The following is a 17388-nucleotide window of genomic DNA, read 5'->3' on the forward strand; positions in this document are numbered from 1 at the left end:
ATCTGCTGCTGCCTCAATTTCTTTTCATTTAAGTTTGCAGCCGGAGTTGTCTAAGATTCATAACGCACTCTTAATTACGTGTCAGTCAGTTTACTTATGACAACAACTGTGGCATTTGCATTGCATAGCGCTGACAAAAGTTTTGGGGCCACGGCGCCAGGAGTACGTAAATTTCGTAATTTGATGAGCGAGCCTCGACAAATCGGTGTGCGTATATTTTGAAGGCACTGTAAACAATTCAGCTGCCTTGAATTGCTAATAGAAGATTGATTTCAAGCTGTAAATAAAAAATAGAGAAAATTCTGTGGGCAGTAAGCGAAAGCAAAGAGAAAAAATCTTAAGACTAAAACAAATAAACTTTTAGAAAATTCAAATTATTCTGTATAAAAACAATGATAAATAACATAGCTAAATTTGTTTTATTTATGTATATTTTATTTATATATATCACAGATATAGTTATGTATATATCAACTACATATGAAAAAGTTACTTTATTCAACTTTTCATTTCAATCAATTACTTTTCTAATTACATTATAATAATAACATATTTTTCCATTTTTTCATTAACTATAACTATTTAAATCTTAACATTAAATTGAATTAAATTGAACTGACTTTGAATTGCTTTCCATATAAATCTATATTTTTAAAATTATTATTATAATTTTGACATGCTTTTCATAGACTTTAACAAACACTCTTCTCAGTTGCATACCCTGTAAAAAGTATATATATGGACATAAGTCAAATGCAATAGCATTTCTATGCAGACATTCGCTGTTTCTACTCTGAAGATTTCATTTTAACTTAAACTTTAATAGATTTGCATGTCAATCTGCTTTACTTATTGCCTAAAGTGTCCACTTGTTTTTTGCAGTGTAACATCTAATGAATGCCTGCGCCTTTGCGCCCACAAATGACAGTTGAATGGGATTTTAGTTTTAAACAAAAGCGCGTTCGCCGCACTGTCACAAAACAGGCCACACGCCCACCAATATGGCTGGCACGCCTCCTACCACACTGCCACAGCCACAGCCCCAGTCCCTGGCGCCCCCCACTGCTACGCAAATTAGCTGAAAGTTTTGCTCGCTGGCCTGTGGGTGGCGTTGCCTGCCTGGGTGGTTGGATGTTTCGATGGTGCCGGCTGCCGACTGCCGACTTGAGCTCTGATAGGCGCTCCGAGTCGGAAGCTCAAATGAATATTTGATAGCGCAGCGAGAGAAAACAAATTAAAAGCGCTGGCATAAAGCTTGTTGCATACTTTATGGCGCTAATTTAGGTAGCAGCACAGCAAATGACACCAGCAGCCGCCTGTGATAGACATGGCAGGGGCAACTGCCTTTGGTCAAAGTTGCAAAACTTAAGACTCTTTTGGCTCGTGCAACGAGGCAGTGAGGCAACGAGGCTGCCCCAACTGCTGCTGGCTGCTTGTTTATGCACGCACATTAATTTGAAAAGGGCTCAAAAGGGCTGTGTGTGTGTGTGGGGTGTGGCAGAGGCAGCTGGCCAAAATGCTTCAGACCACCAACCACATTTCAATGTTGCAACATTTTGTCGCACAACTAAATGCTTTTAAGTGCATTTGCCTGTTCACTGCCAGAGGACGAGGTAGGGGGCGAATGGTAGCTCGAAATTACATTGCATGGAAGGGTTGCACGAATGGCGCAGGGTAAGAGCAAGGGCAGGTCAACTTTTGTGCCAAAAATGTTGCTGCTGGGCTTCCAACTTGAATTGCGGCTCAGAACAAAACAAACTTTTGCATGTCGCTCAAGTGCTTGAGGTGCGCCGCGATTCACAGCACAAAATTATAAATCGAGAAAGGAATCGAGCGAAAATTATAGAAGTTTATATAGTTAATAATAAATTTGTGGATTTATATATGTATATATATATATATATATTTGATATATAGATCATTATACAAAGAGTACCCAATTGAACACTTGATATAATGCTAGACTTTGAGACGAGCATGGAACTTTAAAAATAAAAAAAAGTAAATGTTCAATATGTTGGAATTGTATCAATTTAATCGCCTTCCATTCTCACTATCATTTTATTAATATGCTCAAATTGGGCATTCAGTCCATGGTGCTGCTTATTTGCGCCCGCCATTTTTAATCAGGTTCTTTTCTTCCATTGCAATCATAACGGACTTGTCCAAAGCGCGAAAATAGCTAACTATCTCGCTCTCACACAGCAACGCCAGGGACTACGTGCTGCAATAGCTATGTGTATGCCTCTCTCTCTCTCTCCCTCTTTCGTTGTGAGAATTAGCGGATACAAACCAATGGGAAGCCGGCAACTACAACGCAAACTCAGTCGGATAATATTTTTAGCCTCTCACTAACACTAACAACTGCAACAGTTGGAGGCAATCAGGAAAAAATTAAGTTCTGTAGGCAGAGTACTCCATTAGACAATTGTTGTAACACTGAATACTTTATAAGGAAGCTGTAAAGTTAAGTAATAGACTTTAAAAACATAGTACAAGGAATAGTTTGTTGTATTTCTTATATTTGAATACATTTATGGTTTGCTCAGTATTTAAAACCTAACATATATTTCATGAAATATTATCACATCGAAGTTGTACCTTACTGATCTTAATACTCAACATACGATATATATGTTTTCCATATCAACATCATGATGTTATGCCCGCATTTCATGCCATTTCCACCAAAAGATCTGAGTGCAACGCATAAATAATTAATAAAAAGCAACTTCAACTGCTGGCGCAGTCTGTGAAGGTTCGCCTTTCAGTTTTGTATACCCTCACAGTATGGCATATCGACATATTTATGCAGTGTGATCTGCGCTAATTAGTGCAGCGGCATGAACAAAGTGGACAGCGTGTCGTCAGGATGTGGCAAGGTGCCTTGCGGCATGGCAGCCAATATTAATTGCATGGGACGCAGACAGAGAAAAATAAAAAGCGCGCCTGAGAGAGAGAGTGAGACAACGTGCGCGAATGAAAGAGAGAGGTAGTGTTTGTTGACATGCTGTTGGCATTTTGGGCTGCCAACACGAGGCGATTGTTGCAGCTGTTTGCTGCTGTTGCTGCTGCTGCTGGTGTTTGCCTTTTCATTTTTTTTGCAGCTACGTATAAATAAAGGACGCAAAAATTGGCAGCCAAGCCTGGCTGACGGCCGCGACACATGGCCAAACAAGCTGATAAAGTTAAGTGCAGCCTGCAACGTGCACGAGTCTGCCTCTGCGTGTGTGTGTGTGTGTGTGTGTGTGTGACGTATGCGACAAAGCACACGATTAAATTACAAAATGTCAATAACGATAACGAATGAAATTGATTGAAACGAGCAGCGACCACAATGGAGTCGGCTGTCCCACCAAAAACTGACGTCTGATAAATTATGTGTGTGTCCCGCCCAGCTATTGTGTGTGTGTATGAGTGTGTGTAGACCATAAGGGCATAGCTGCACCTTATAGATGGGCACACCCACACACCCGCTCAGTATGGCATGTCAATTAAAATGCATGATGTTGAAATCATTCGCAATTAATTCATAATTAAAACGCGACACATTATCAAAAGTGTGCGTAATGCCCATTTGCATAAATAGTGAATGAATATTCATGAGTGTACGCCCCAGTCGACGTTCGACAATATATCTACGTATATCCATGTATATTTATGTATTCTCAGGGCTTGTTCCTGTCAGCATTGCTCAGTCATGGATCGAAATGATGTCCTCTTTTTAATTGATGTCGCTTAATCGTTTCCATTTAAATAGCATCTCAGCGCATTGCGTATACGACGTGTGTTGCACGATGGGCTTATGGAGCGTAACAGGCAACTGTGCTGCAGGCTACTAGAATATGCCATTATGTCATGATGTGTCATATTGTAAGTTATGGAGCAAATACAATCGATTCCGAAAGAGATTCCCCTTGAACTTTGCTTGAGTCTAGTTAACATTTGGGTTTCGACTGATATTTATTTATTTTCAACTCGTAAATCTGAGGGCTGAGGATCCTCTATATATATTCACTTTATTAGTGTAATTCAAAGAATAGATATAACCATCATATGTCCACATAAGCGCAGAATAGAAATACAAAACAAAAATTAAAATATTTGCTTAGCTTAATTCATTTTGCTGTCTGCCTTTGGCTTAGCAGCCCTGGCCTCCATAGTTTACAGTGCTTAAAAAGTGATTTAGCTAAAAAACAGCAGCAGCTGTTGCCAAAATTGCATACTTTTACCGTTCTCGTTTGTCTATGGCCTTAATATAAAATGTAAATTTTCACCAAACTAGTTTTTCATTTCAAACAAAATCAAGAGCTCCCCCTATCCATGAGCTGTTTATTATGGCAGAATATCCTTACTTTCGACAGTTAGGTAATCTAGAACTACTAGAAATCCTTAAAGCAATCAACTACTTTATGCAATCATAAGGAGCCCTTGGAACTTTCGTATGTGGCCGAAATCAAAATGTGATTTGTCCTTTTGCTACGCAAGCTCATAATTTAATTAAATTATGCCGATGTGCACACTGGCTTACATTGTCCGAGCTGCTGCTGCCTGGCTGCGATGCTGATTTGGGATTCAATTAGGTCAGCATATGACTTTTGAATTAAATGACCTGGAAACAGTCCCTTTTCGCTTTGCCACTCAAGTTGACTCGAGTAACAAACACATTTTACGAGCTAATCAACGTAGGTAATGGCCAAATTAGAGTTGGCCAGAGAACCACAAAATTGAAGTCCAACCGATGCAGCAACAGCAGCAGCGACAGCAGCGGCGCAGTGGGGAGTGTGCAGACTGAAAAGAAATGTGTGACTGTCTGTTGACCTGTCAAGCACAAAGCAAAAGCTAACAAGCAAAAAAAACAAACACACACATTAAGAGCTTACAGATTATCGTATACTCTATGCTGTGCTAAAAGTGAGGATAGCAGAAGTTGGGGAAGCCTTGGCAGCCTGTCGATAACTTGAAGAAATGTACTGTCTACTTATAAAAAATCAATTAGTATTATCACTTTCGATAGGCTTATCATCATTAAGCTGCATTTTGTAAAATTAAATGAAATATTCAACTGACTATCGAAATTATCGATCATATATTATAGCCTTAAAATACTTACCAACTATTCATAATGATCCTCTTATAAATTTTACTTTAAGTGTTATCGATAATAAATATTTTATAAAAACAAACAGCATTGCCAATCTAGTTGCCCCTCAACTATCGATAACTCTGTTGTTGTTATTGCCAGCGTCACTATCGAATATGAACAATATGAAACCAAAATGTAGAAAATATATTAAAAATCTTGGCTTACTGACTATCGAAATGATCGATTATCGATATTATAACTTACAACGATCCGCTATTTTTTATCGATAGAAGAAAAATTGTAATCTCAGGTACAACTTGCCATACCTGTCATTAGCTGCAATAGTCAATATGCCCAGCGGCACTCTATAATTACAGGACAGCAGACAACAAATGGCTAGCATATTGAGTCCTTTGTTGTCCCCAATACGCTCATATTTGTGGGCATGTGGCGAGGACTTCTAGTCACAGGATGAGTGAGCAATGAAAAAATAAAATTGTACACACACACACATACATACACACACATACATATGTCGTATGTCCATACTTAATAGCAGGACACAAGGCGGACCACGGAGCAAATGAAGCTCAGCAATGGCACCCAAGTGGGCTAATCAGCTAAGCAACTGCACACGCGCTCCGCATACTTAGGCTGGGGTTGTGTACTAACACAGACACACACACACATACACACTACACCTATGGCACACTAGAGAACCATATTCTCATAGAGGCAGCCCCAACAATCATTTTAGCGGTGAGCTGCATTAGAAAAAATACAAGTTAGCATTGCTGCAGAAAATTAATCACTACGGGATGCTCTGTTGGCCAGTTGATACAAGATTTTTAGACGGATAAGATGTTGTAGTATTTAAAGCAAAATTTGAAACATTCATTAGTTTTTATCAAGTTATATATGTACTTAGCTGACAGCAGCAATAGAAGCAATATGCCCTCTCTGTGTCATCGGAACAGTGTGTAAACACACTCTCAAAATGACCATTTTTCCAACGATTGCTGTCAGCAACCGCAACAAACACCGCAAAGACAACAACAACAACAACAAAAACAACAACAAAAACAACAACAACAACAATAACCAACACAAAGATGAGTCAAAAAGTAAACTTGACAACAAAAAAAATGAAAGAAGGAAGCGTAGAAAATGAAGTGGCAAAACGTAAACTATGAGTGTGCCCATATATGTATATGTGTGTGTGTGTCTTCGCACACACATATATATCTATACATATATATATACATATATAAAGATATATATTTGTATTTTTATTTGCTTTCTGTTGTTATTACGACTCCATTGCGTTTAGATGGAGATTAAGTCGCATGCCTCCTGCCCCCACTGCAAGCTTCTCTTCAGGCCCTTGCCCCACCTATCTACCGCTCCCACTCTCTTGATTACCACAACTGGTCTCTTACGCCTTTGCTTTGTTGTTTTTACCAATTTTTTTTTTTTGCTTTATGAGCAGTTTATTTGCTCTCAGTGTGTCTGCGTGTGTATGGGCCAGGCAGGAGCTATAGAGGATATTTGTTCGACCAAGCGACCAACCGCCTGAACGGCAGACAAGTGAGATAACAGCAGAGTGGCAGCATTTACTTTTATATAGACTGGCGAAGGGCTTAACAGTATTCCAAGGCACTTTGCAACGCATTGCAGTAGTTAGAGGTATATAAATAATAAATGTCATCAAAAGCGTGTTTATTTTGTTAAGAATTTTGTAGAGGTGTTAAAATTTAATTAAAATAAGAATTAAATGAATACTGGCAATTTTATAGATTTATCTGGGTCAGTCAGCTCATATATTTAGGGATTATTGTATGTATAGGTATTTCAAAAACATATTGTAGCTCTGCAACTCCTTAAAATATTGTACGTTTATGTCTTGAAATTCATATGTAAAAAAGATTAAAACACGTAAAAACTATTTATAAAAATGACAACAAAAATTCAAAAAAATTATTGTAAATATATAAAAAACATTAAAATATTGAAATAAAAAATTAATAATTAAATTAATACATAATTAAAAAATATATATCTGCTTCATGTGAATTAGATAATATTATTAGTTAAAAAGCAGCTACTTCAGTATTTTCTATATTTACAAAATATTCTCCTGGGTCTTATAAACCAGCATTCCACATTAATATATACAGTCTTACACAGTTAAGGCATTGGCATACGTCATTCCATACAAATTTCCTGTTCCTGAGAGGGTATTAAACTTACGGTATGCCCTGCCAAAACTTTCGTTATTGTTGCTTTTGCAATAACAAATGAAAACTGTGAAAAAAATAAAATGGTAAAATGAAAATATTGTATGCATATTACACAAGCGCCGCTGCTTGACTATTATATTGCTTTTGCGGGGTTGAAAAAAGGGAAAAAACGGAACACAGTGGCCATATATGCGAGCGCTTTTATTAGTCACTGTCACATACACACACACACACAACCATGCTCATAGTTGCTCCCCAAAGTCCCATCGAGCAAAACACTCTTGATGTGTGCTGATAAGGACCGCCTGGTAATATTTTTTTTTTTTTGCTTGGCGTTGTATAACTTTTGGCAAAACTGTATTAAAAATACGCACACACATACAGGCACACACCTAGGCTGACACCAAAACAAATGAACACTTAAAAATAAAAGAGAAATGGCATAAAAAAAGAGATAGAGACGGAGGAAACATATGCCCAGTCAAAAAATATGCTTGGCGCTATAAAAATGAGAGACACGCGTATGCGTATACTTATGCGCGTGAGTGTAACCGTGCTGTGGTGTGAGTAGTTGCCACATAAAAGAAAATTGACTGCGAATCTTATGTTTCCCCAGCGAAGTCTTTTTTTTTTTTTGTTTTTTGCTCAATTTTTTATCGCTGTGCAAAATTTTTAATTTAGCACAGAGAGAAAACGGTGTATGTGTGTGTGTAAGTGTGTTGCCTCTTGTATGTTATTCTGGCCGTATTTTGGGCAGAGCAAGTGACAATGGCAGCAGCCGAAGCCGAAGCTGAGGCCGAGGCGTGGCATTGGATTTATGCAGCGCTTTGTGTCGTCGACACACTCTGTTCAAGATTCACATCTAAGCGAGGTCTGGTAACGCCGGCAAATCTCAGCAAATGCAAACAAAACATAACAACAACAACGACAACTGTTCAGTTGCAAATGGAGGCGGCTACTGGCTAAGAGTCTGCAACGGATTTCAGCTGAATAAAACAAAGTCTGCCATGGATTTGGGCGAAAATGGGAAAAACTAGCGACTGCATGAAAACTTTGTTAGAGTATATATTGTTTTGAGTGAGAGATTTCGCTTGCTAGACAATATAAAAGTGTGTAAATTCTAAGAAGGGAAACAACTGCATGATGTATAATAATGGAAATGCTCTATTAAAGCAATCCCCAAACTTAGATCTACATGACATGATCTCTGAGAGTAGTTAACTATTGATGATAATATGTGAAAGACTATGAAATGACAATTTTATTCATCATAAAGCTGCAAGAGATTTATATTTGTAATGATATGTGAGATATGTGAGTGTATATATATACCTTTTATACCTTTTCTCTGGCTATAACTCGCAAACTTCTTTCGTCCTTACAGCGCATCTTTTTGATTATTCTAAGCCGAAGATTGATTTTCGTTTTGGCCTTTAGTGCCGAATAGCATATCAGTCACAGTTAGCATCAGCTGAAAAGGCAAATAGACTAAGCATATAGTATCTTGAACTGATTTGCATTGACTTAAGCAACATTTATATAGAAATAGAAATGCTGCACGAAATCAGTGTCTCCCCTTGCTAACTGACTGCTATTTAATATCAAATTACGATATTATTTTTAGAGCTCGTTACAGTAAATATAAATGACCTTCAGATATTCTGGTGCGGCATTTGTGTTTTTCTTTTCGGTTTATTTTAAGCTCTTTTCACATGTGATACGCGCAGGTGGCTTTGGTTTCGGAAATCAAAGGCGGCTTTAAGTATAATTTCTCAGGCATATAAATAAATCACGTCTGCTGGAAGATAAAAAGCTTTATTGGCTTCATTTAGGCAGTGGAAAGAAGCAGCAGTAGCAGCCGCAGCAGCGTCAGCGTCAGCCGCAACAGCAGCTTAATGAGATATGACGTTGCGTATACGCCGCATAGGCTGTAAGCGTGGCATGGCGCGTAGTGGCCGCTGCGCACGGGGCGCATAATAAATTTTCATTTTAATGACTTAACGCATAAAAACAAGAACAAAAACAACGACAACAGCAACAACAAGAATAGCAACCAGGTTTACAGGTGTTGTTGTTTTTATTACCATTTTGAGTTCGTTCTTTGTTTGCTCTGTGGGTGTGCGTGTGTGTGTGTGTGTGTGTGTTATTTTCGTACATATTTCTTTACTTCATTTGTTACGCATTTCAGCCCACCCCGCCCCGCTCATCAGCATGCACCCAAGAGGCTACCCGTAAATGTGTTGGCAAAACATTTTTATGATGACGTGCTAAAGGGATTTCAGTGGCAACAACACAGCGCTTCCCACACTTCTTAGCTCGCTGCCTTACCTCACTTACGTCTTTGGCTCTTTACAGCAAAAAGTTAATTAGAAATTATGCCGGAGCTGCTATAATACAGCACACACGCGCGTAGCAAACACCTCTGGGTTATTAGACAGATATACTCGAATACACTCGCAAAGGCACAAATACATGTACATGTATATATATAAATATATATATATATATATATATATATATATATATATATATATATATATATATCAGCTGCTGCATTAAGGTAAGGCTAATTAATGCCACTTTTGATGCGTGCGTTTAAGGCAAAGCGTGACGCACTTTAAAGTAGGTGTCGCTAGTCATAATTAGATCGAAGCGATTTCAAGATTTCTTTAGACGCTGCATAAAATCCTGTTTAGCAGAGTGAAGCACATATTATGATAAAGAGTTGTGGGAGTAAAGAATATTTTGGCTTATTATATATAAATGGTGCCAGATAAATGGTGAGTTGCATGTCAATAAGACGAACACGATATCTGAGTACACAGATGACCAAAAGGAACCTTTTGAAGTATGTTTAATAAAGGTTTAAAACTGAAGAAATAAATTATTCATATGCCTGACAAATAAGCCTTTCATAAAAAGAAGAAAGCCAGAACATTTTGACTTTTAAATCGAAATCATTTCTTATTTATCTCTTTAGCTATAATAATGTCTCTCTCTCCCAATAAGATCTCTCATTTCATCTTAAACTGTTTGTCCAGCAATATTAAAGAAATTGAATACTTTATCTATTTTACTTAGCAGAGCAGAGAAAAGCTTGCACGGGCAAACGAAACGGTCTTCGACTAAAGTAATGAGAATTACATTTGGCGCTGAGCGGAAGCTCTTAATTTGGCAATGCGTACAAACAGATGTTTATCTATACGTGTCTCTTTCTACCTCCCATCGCTCTCTCTCTCTCTGTCTACCTGGCAACTATCAGACAAGTTTGTCAAGTGAAATTTATGCGAGCTGCGTCAGTAATTGAAGCGGAAATCCACAAGTAGCAGTAGCAGCAGCAGCAGCATTCGCATCCGCATCGGCAACTGAAGATGAAGCAGAAGAACAAAAAGTAGAAGAAGAAACTAATAATTTACTTTATTTGCACCTTTGAAGAGTGCTCGTCCTTGTGAGCAGTGCCGGTGTCCTCGTGGCAGTGGTTGAACTTTTACACGTACACATGCCATCAGCAAAATGGAAAAAGTTTCGGTTTCTTGCTCTGTCTTCGTCGCATATATGCTATCTAGTCCCATCTATCTGCCAGCTCATCAGGGCGCGCAAATTAAGAAAATTATCATGCATCGTACCTAGGCGACGAGTCATGGCTGAGGTGAAGGCGGAGGCGGTGTGGGGCCGATAAACTTTGCCAAGCAGAATCCAATTAAACATAAAAATAAAATAAATTGTGACATTTTCCAATTAGCGGCGAAAATAGTAGTCGAAGCAGTCGGAGCGGCAGCAACAAGAAAGATGAGCACGCTGACAACATGTGTCATACGCCACCTAACTGCTACCCTCACATTCACATCATCCTTTTATACCCATCTCCTCCATATAAAGAGCTCTGATGCCCTTCACGCATTCTCATTTCCAAGACAAATGCTGGCACCAAGATGTCTATCGCTCGCCTGGCGCTGACTGAGGCCGACAAGGAGGCTAATTAATGGCGGCAGTCGCAGAATAACAAAAACAGCATGTACGAATGTATATGTGGGGAGTGATAGACTAAGCAACTACCCTGTAAGCTAAGTAAGAAAAACGGAAAAGGGTACTTTTATAAGGGCTTTGGCCATATTGCTTTCTTAACGGCTACTTATCTTCTAAGAAGTGCAATGATAGAAAACTTAAGAAAAAGTATATTCAAGCTAATCATTTTATCATATAAGAAAGTACGCAGCTGCACTGAAATGAAATGAGAGAAAGTTTCCTTTTGTAATCTTGTCAAAAGAATCTTCTATCTGTTTCCTTTCTCTTCTATCTACTGTTTAATATCTCTTGCTAAATCTGCTCGCCTTCAACTCCCTCCTATGCACAGCCCATCGATACACCCTTCCAGTTAACAATGTGTACAGGGTATGCGAGCAATGGGCAACAGCTGAGCACAATGCGAGCATTTTTCGGCTGCAAATTACAAATGAGCTCCATTGCAGGACAGACACTCGAATGTGAAAATAATTGCCAAAAATAACACAGCATTTATTTATGCTCGACTACGCCGCACGCCCCAAGCCCCACGATCCACGACCCATGCTCCACGTCGCCCCGGGGCACCCCCTCCTTTTTCTGGTACGCTGTTCTAATTGTGGTCCTTTTGGGTTGTTCCCGTTTTTATGATTTTGGCCCGAAAACATTTCTATAGACAGTTTCCTAGATGCGCACAAAAACACATAAAAATGTTCAGCGAACAATTTCTGTGGCTCTTTTGCTTCGTTTATTTCGCTTTGTTTCGTTTTTTTTGTTTTTTTTTTTTTTGTTTCGTTTTGCGTTTCTTGCAATTCGCAACTAATTGCTACAAATTAATTTTAGTATGCTTTTAATGGCATTTTGAATGTGGTAAATGACGTCCACGAAGTTGACAATGATGCTCTTTGTGTCTCAATTGCTGCCAAAAAGCAAAAACTGCCAGCCAATTACATTTGCAAGCAAATAGTATTCGACTGCTGGGATACACTGTTTATAAGTGAAGAAGCTTCGGGGACAGTTGGAAAAACTGTAGAAAAGAGAATGAACAAGAGAAGATGGAAGTTAGAAGGAGATAGATGATGGGAAACAGGAGATAGGAGATAGGAGATAGGAGATAGGAGATAGGAGATAGGAGATAGGAGATAGGAGATAGGAGATAGGAGATAGGAGATAGGAGATAGGAGATAGGAGATAGGAGATAGGAGATAGAAGATATATAAGAAAAAGGACATCTCAAAACCCAAATACATCCCATTATCCCTAGACCAAAACAGAGTATTGCAAGTAAAAGGCTTTTGTGGTTTACTCTTTTGGTAGTTATTTCGTCTTGCTTGAATTTAATGAGCTGCGGCAATTGCTAGACTATTGCAAGCGCCCTTTTTTGCCTTCAAGAAATAACTTAGTTCCCGCACAAGGACTTGGAGACGCGTGCCCAACTGCACGTCAAGCCGAACAATGGTGCGCATTTAGCTAGAGTCGCTTTGAAAGGCCAAAACTAAAATTGAAATTTTTCAATATAGCAAAGAAAAAAACTGTTTTAGTGAAAAATTCCAAGCACATAGCCTCAATGCAAAAGAGAGAGAGAAAAAGAGCGGAAAAGTGAAGCGTGCTCATTAGGCAGCCATTGTATGAAAAGCTCGAAGGATGCGAGATGCTGTGAATGGGACTGTATGCGAAGTCGCTGCTGGCAAAGGGCGCATCGAGCTGTAAATCAAATCGGCGTGTCAACGGCAAAACTAATTTATGTATTTACGAGTGTGCTGGCTGATTATTCATACGCACTGTGTGCCGATTGCTACGTTCGGCAGCATCAAAGCCCGGCTGCTTGTTGACTTTCATTAGCTCCAATTTGCAGAGGTCCTCAAATGTCCTGCGCATAACTCAGACTACAAATCAAATGCAGTTGCTGTGGCAGTTGCAGTTGCAGCGATTGTTGCCACCCGCAAACTTTTCAAATCGTTGCCTCGGCTATATAACTGCCAGCTACTCAACCGTGCAACCACGCCCACACGACCGCCCCTTTAGTCCAGCCTTATGTCATGTGATGCCCAGTCGATGTCGTTGCTGCCGCCTGTGTTTGGTTTACGTGCTTAAATTGGCAATTAGCAGATTAATTGTCACTGGCAATATATGCGTCAATATACATATATTGTGCAACTGATGCAACACAGTGGGCCAAGTGACCACGCCGCACATGGCCCGCTGAAACTAGAAATGGTATCGGAAGTGCTAACTGATATTATATTGCATATCAGACATCAATTTTAAGTATTTTATATATGACAAAAGTGAATTTATATTAATTGATCATTTGATATCATTTGATTGATTTCTTATGACAAGATATAGCTACAAAATCGAGATGTCTGCAGAAGCCTAATGATATGACACAATTGCTAGCTGATATATCATATGATTGAGGTCAAAACATGAACAAGGCCTTGACTGCCACCTCCTGACGCCTTCCAGTAGACTGCGGAGAGCATAGGAATTTACGACCATCCCCAACATCAAATCAATCGATTGTGCCCTATTACTCGCCCTGAGAAACATATTCCAATTCACATAAACCGACAACGGCAACGATAAGTGGATCCACATATCTAACGAGCTTCATTAATTAGCTCAAATTGCCTACAACTTGAGTTGATACGAGTGGAAAATAATTGAACATATACGAATCAGGCACATTCTCTTAGGCGTAAGAGCTCTATAGTTATTAATGTGCTAATGAAAAGTCTAAAACTTTTCAATTTAGCATAAAATATTTTTAAAATTTATAAAAAGTGGTTTATATTTACATAGAGAAAAAGAAGATATTTCTTTAGATTTTCATCATTCTAAATTCATTTATACTCAGACGTCTTTGAGTATGCTTTATTTATTAATCAACTCCATCTGTGGAAAATGTATGAAAAGCGATTTTGTGTGCAGCTCTTAAATGCTTAATAAATTTATTTAGTTATATTATATATTACTCCTAAAGGAAACCGTCTCGCTTTGCTGACATCTAAATAGTCATTGGCTCTCGTGCCCACTGTCCAACAGCTGCAGAAATGTGTTCTTGCCAACATGTTCGCTATGTGCGTCCGTGTGTCCGCTGCAGCAGTTTGTCAGTCAGTCGCTCTGGCAGACGCTTTGTACACGTAGTTTGCTTTACGGCCCTGTTGTTTACATAATTGTTGTAGTGCTGCCGCTGCTGCTGCTGTTGCTGCTGTTGCTGTTTGATTTCACTAACGAGCATTAGCATAAATTGCACTGACCGATGGTCGGAGGTCGCTCTATGGCTTTGGCTCTGGCTCTGGCTCTGGCTTTGGTTCTGGTGGGGGCTTGGGATCTAGGCTACTATTGCCATTTTATTCGCTTTGACCGCTGTGCTGCATCATTTGACAACAGCCGCGTGCCCATTTGCTGAACAATGTCAAAATTGTGCGTTATTTCTGTGCAAATTGTGCAGTCAATCAGTTGTAAATTTTTAATGAGTTTTCATTTATATTAACTGACATCGACTGCCACTGCCACTGCCAGTGGCAGCGACTGCAGCGCTTGGGGCCATTTTGGTTTTTGGGGCCTGCGGTTGGGCCCAATGGGCTAAGTAATTTGTCACGCTAATTGCGTACGGCCTGCAGGCAAAGCAGTAAGTGGGGGCGTGGCATATGCATTACATTACAAATATTACGTATACGCGCTGTGGGCGGGCATTCATGGTTGCCTGTGGCAACAGCCATGCCTGCCCTGCCTGCATGGCTGCCAACCCGGCATGTCAGCTATAACATATCCTTTATAATACAACTTGTGCTCTTCTTCTTGCACTCGGGTCCTATACTGCACCGCTGCCTCTAGCGCTGCTCTTCCCTTCACAAACAGCCGCAATAATTTCACACAAAATATTTCCTCAGCACATCGACGCTGACGTTGACAACGATAATGTTTTTTGTTTTCTCTTTAGATACGCTGCATTTTTTTGAGACTGTGCATAAAATATGCTGCAAAGGCTCTCACTTTGGTATACCTTAGAATGGCTTTTCCCAGCTAGGTCTAATCAAAACTCAAGAATTGCTATAAGACAGAATTTTGTTGTGTGACTTTAATGATATGTGCCTATAAAACCTGTTACAAATATATGAGTCATTGAAATAAGAAAGCTGAACTGATATAACCAGCGTACCACCAGTTTAATGATCTAGACTAAAATTTTTAAAGATTTAGGCTGAAAGTCTTCACAGCTCCAGGTATAACCAGCAGCTTATATAATTCTATAAATCAGCACTTAGTAAATCTTATATAAAAAAAATATATATAAAAATAAATAAATATTTATTTATAATACTTAAACATATATAGCTATTTAGACTATCTGACAAGTCAGGGTATACAGTTTTCATCAAGGCTTAGTCAACTATTTTCACATGTTTGTTTAGGTTTTTGATAGTCTTATAGCTGCTGCTGCTGCTGCTACTCCTTCTTCTTCTTCATCAGTTGCTGTTGTCTTGGTTGCAGCAGTTGCTCGTCCATTTCACTTGACTTCACTGCCACGTTTGCGTCGTCAGTTGGGTTGACGTCGGCGTCGACGTCGTCGTCGACATCGCCATCAGCGTCTACATTGACGTCGAGTTCTTGTTGCAGCGGAACTTATCATTTTATAAGCATTTGTTTTTCTTTCGTTTTTGTTTGCTTGGCTGTTTTTTGAGTGTGCAACAGCAGCAGCAGCAGCTGTAGAAAAACAAAATATTTTGTTGCAACTTGCTTAGCCTCCAGCCGCCTCCTCCCACTAGCTCGCTTTTCTTCCTTGGTGGCCACCGGCAACAGTCTGTGTGCATTTTATGTGACAGATACTTTAAAATGTGGCAAAGTGGTTTTTGGCAAGCAGTGCCGGCTCTTAGCTCTTCGAGTATGTGTGCGGCACACACACACACACATCATGTACTGTTCTAGCTAAGAGTACGGCTGGGTCATTTGAAATGAAATTAATGTAAAATTATGTGCCACGTAAACTAATTTTTATGCGACGCCAAACGGTTCGTCCCACGGCCTCGGCCTCAGCCTCTGCGTCTACAATTTACGAGCCCTCACACATTTTGGCCGCAATCCTTTCAAAGCATTCGCAAGAGCGTTTTATTGCGCGGCTGCTGCCACTTAGAAATACCCAAAAAAAAAAAAAAGTATAAAAGAAAATCAAAACAAGGTGTGAGTGAGAGTGACCAACGCAGAGATACCCTGTGAAAGCAACGAGGTGGCATTATAATAATTGGAGAGAGAAAATGAGAGACAGAAAGAGAGAGACAGACAAAGAGAGACAGACAGAGAGAGAGAGAGAGAGAGCGAGAGAGACATCTAAAAGAGCAATCAATTAATTCTGAGGCTACCCCCAGCAAATCATGAACTTATAGTTTCATAAATGCTTCTATTATATTACCTAGCCAATACACCCCATTCACCAAATCGGTACAGGGCATTACAAAAATGAAAAGAGTAGCCACGACGCGCATTAAAATGTTGCCAGGACCTGGACCAAGCGCTGTTGTTGTTCAAGTTGAAATTTATATTAGGCCAACAAAGTCGCCAGAACGAGGATGCGGACGAGGACAACGCAGCCCCTGGCGTTGGCGCCTGCTCTCAAGTGCTCATAAATTCACGAAAATTTCACAGCCGACGGACCCAACAAAATATATAAAAAAAAACCAGAAGCGAACCCTTCAACAGCGCCGTTGTCGAGGGTCTAACCAGGGGGCAGCAGCTGCCGTCAGCTGTTGCAGGCCCAATTCCTGGCACACACACAGAGACTCGACTTTGGCCTGGCAAACATAAATTGTTAAAGAATTGCCACTTTACAGTCGTAAGGACCACATAAGCCGGACAAATAAAAACCTCGTTCACATTTTGGGTTTACTTTATTTTTTTCGTATTTTATTTTTTGCTAGTGCAACCAAAATGAAGAGAACTTACCTTGGCTAGTCCGGCACTTGACTAGTACATTGCCTGATATCATCTTTAGTTGGCCAGGGCAGGCAGAAGTTGACTTTTTAGAACTCGCCCAAACAGTTGCTAAATCGTAAAAAC

This window comes from Drosophila hydei, unplaced genomic scaffold (genome assembly GCF_003285905.1).
Source record: "Drosophila hydei strain 15085-1641.00,03,60 unplaced genomic scaffold, DhydRS2 tig00008114-arrow-pilon, whole genome shotgun sequence".
In the NCBI taxonomy this organism is placed as follows: domain Eukaryota; kingdom Metazoa; phylum Arthropoda; class Insecta; order Diptera; family Drosophilidae; genus Drosophila; species Drosophila hydei.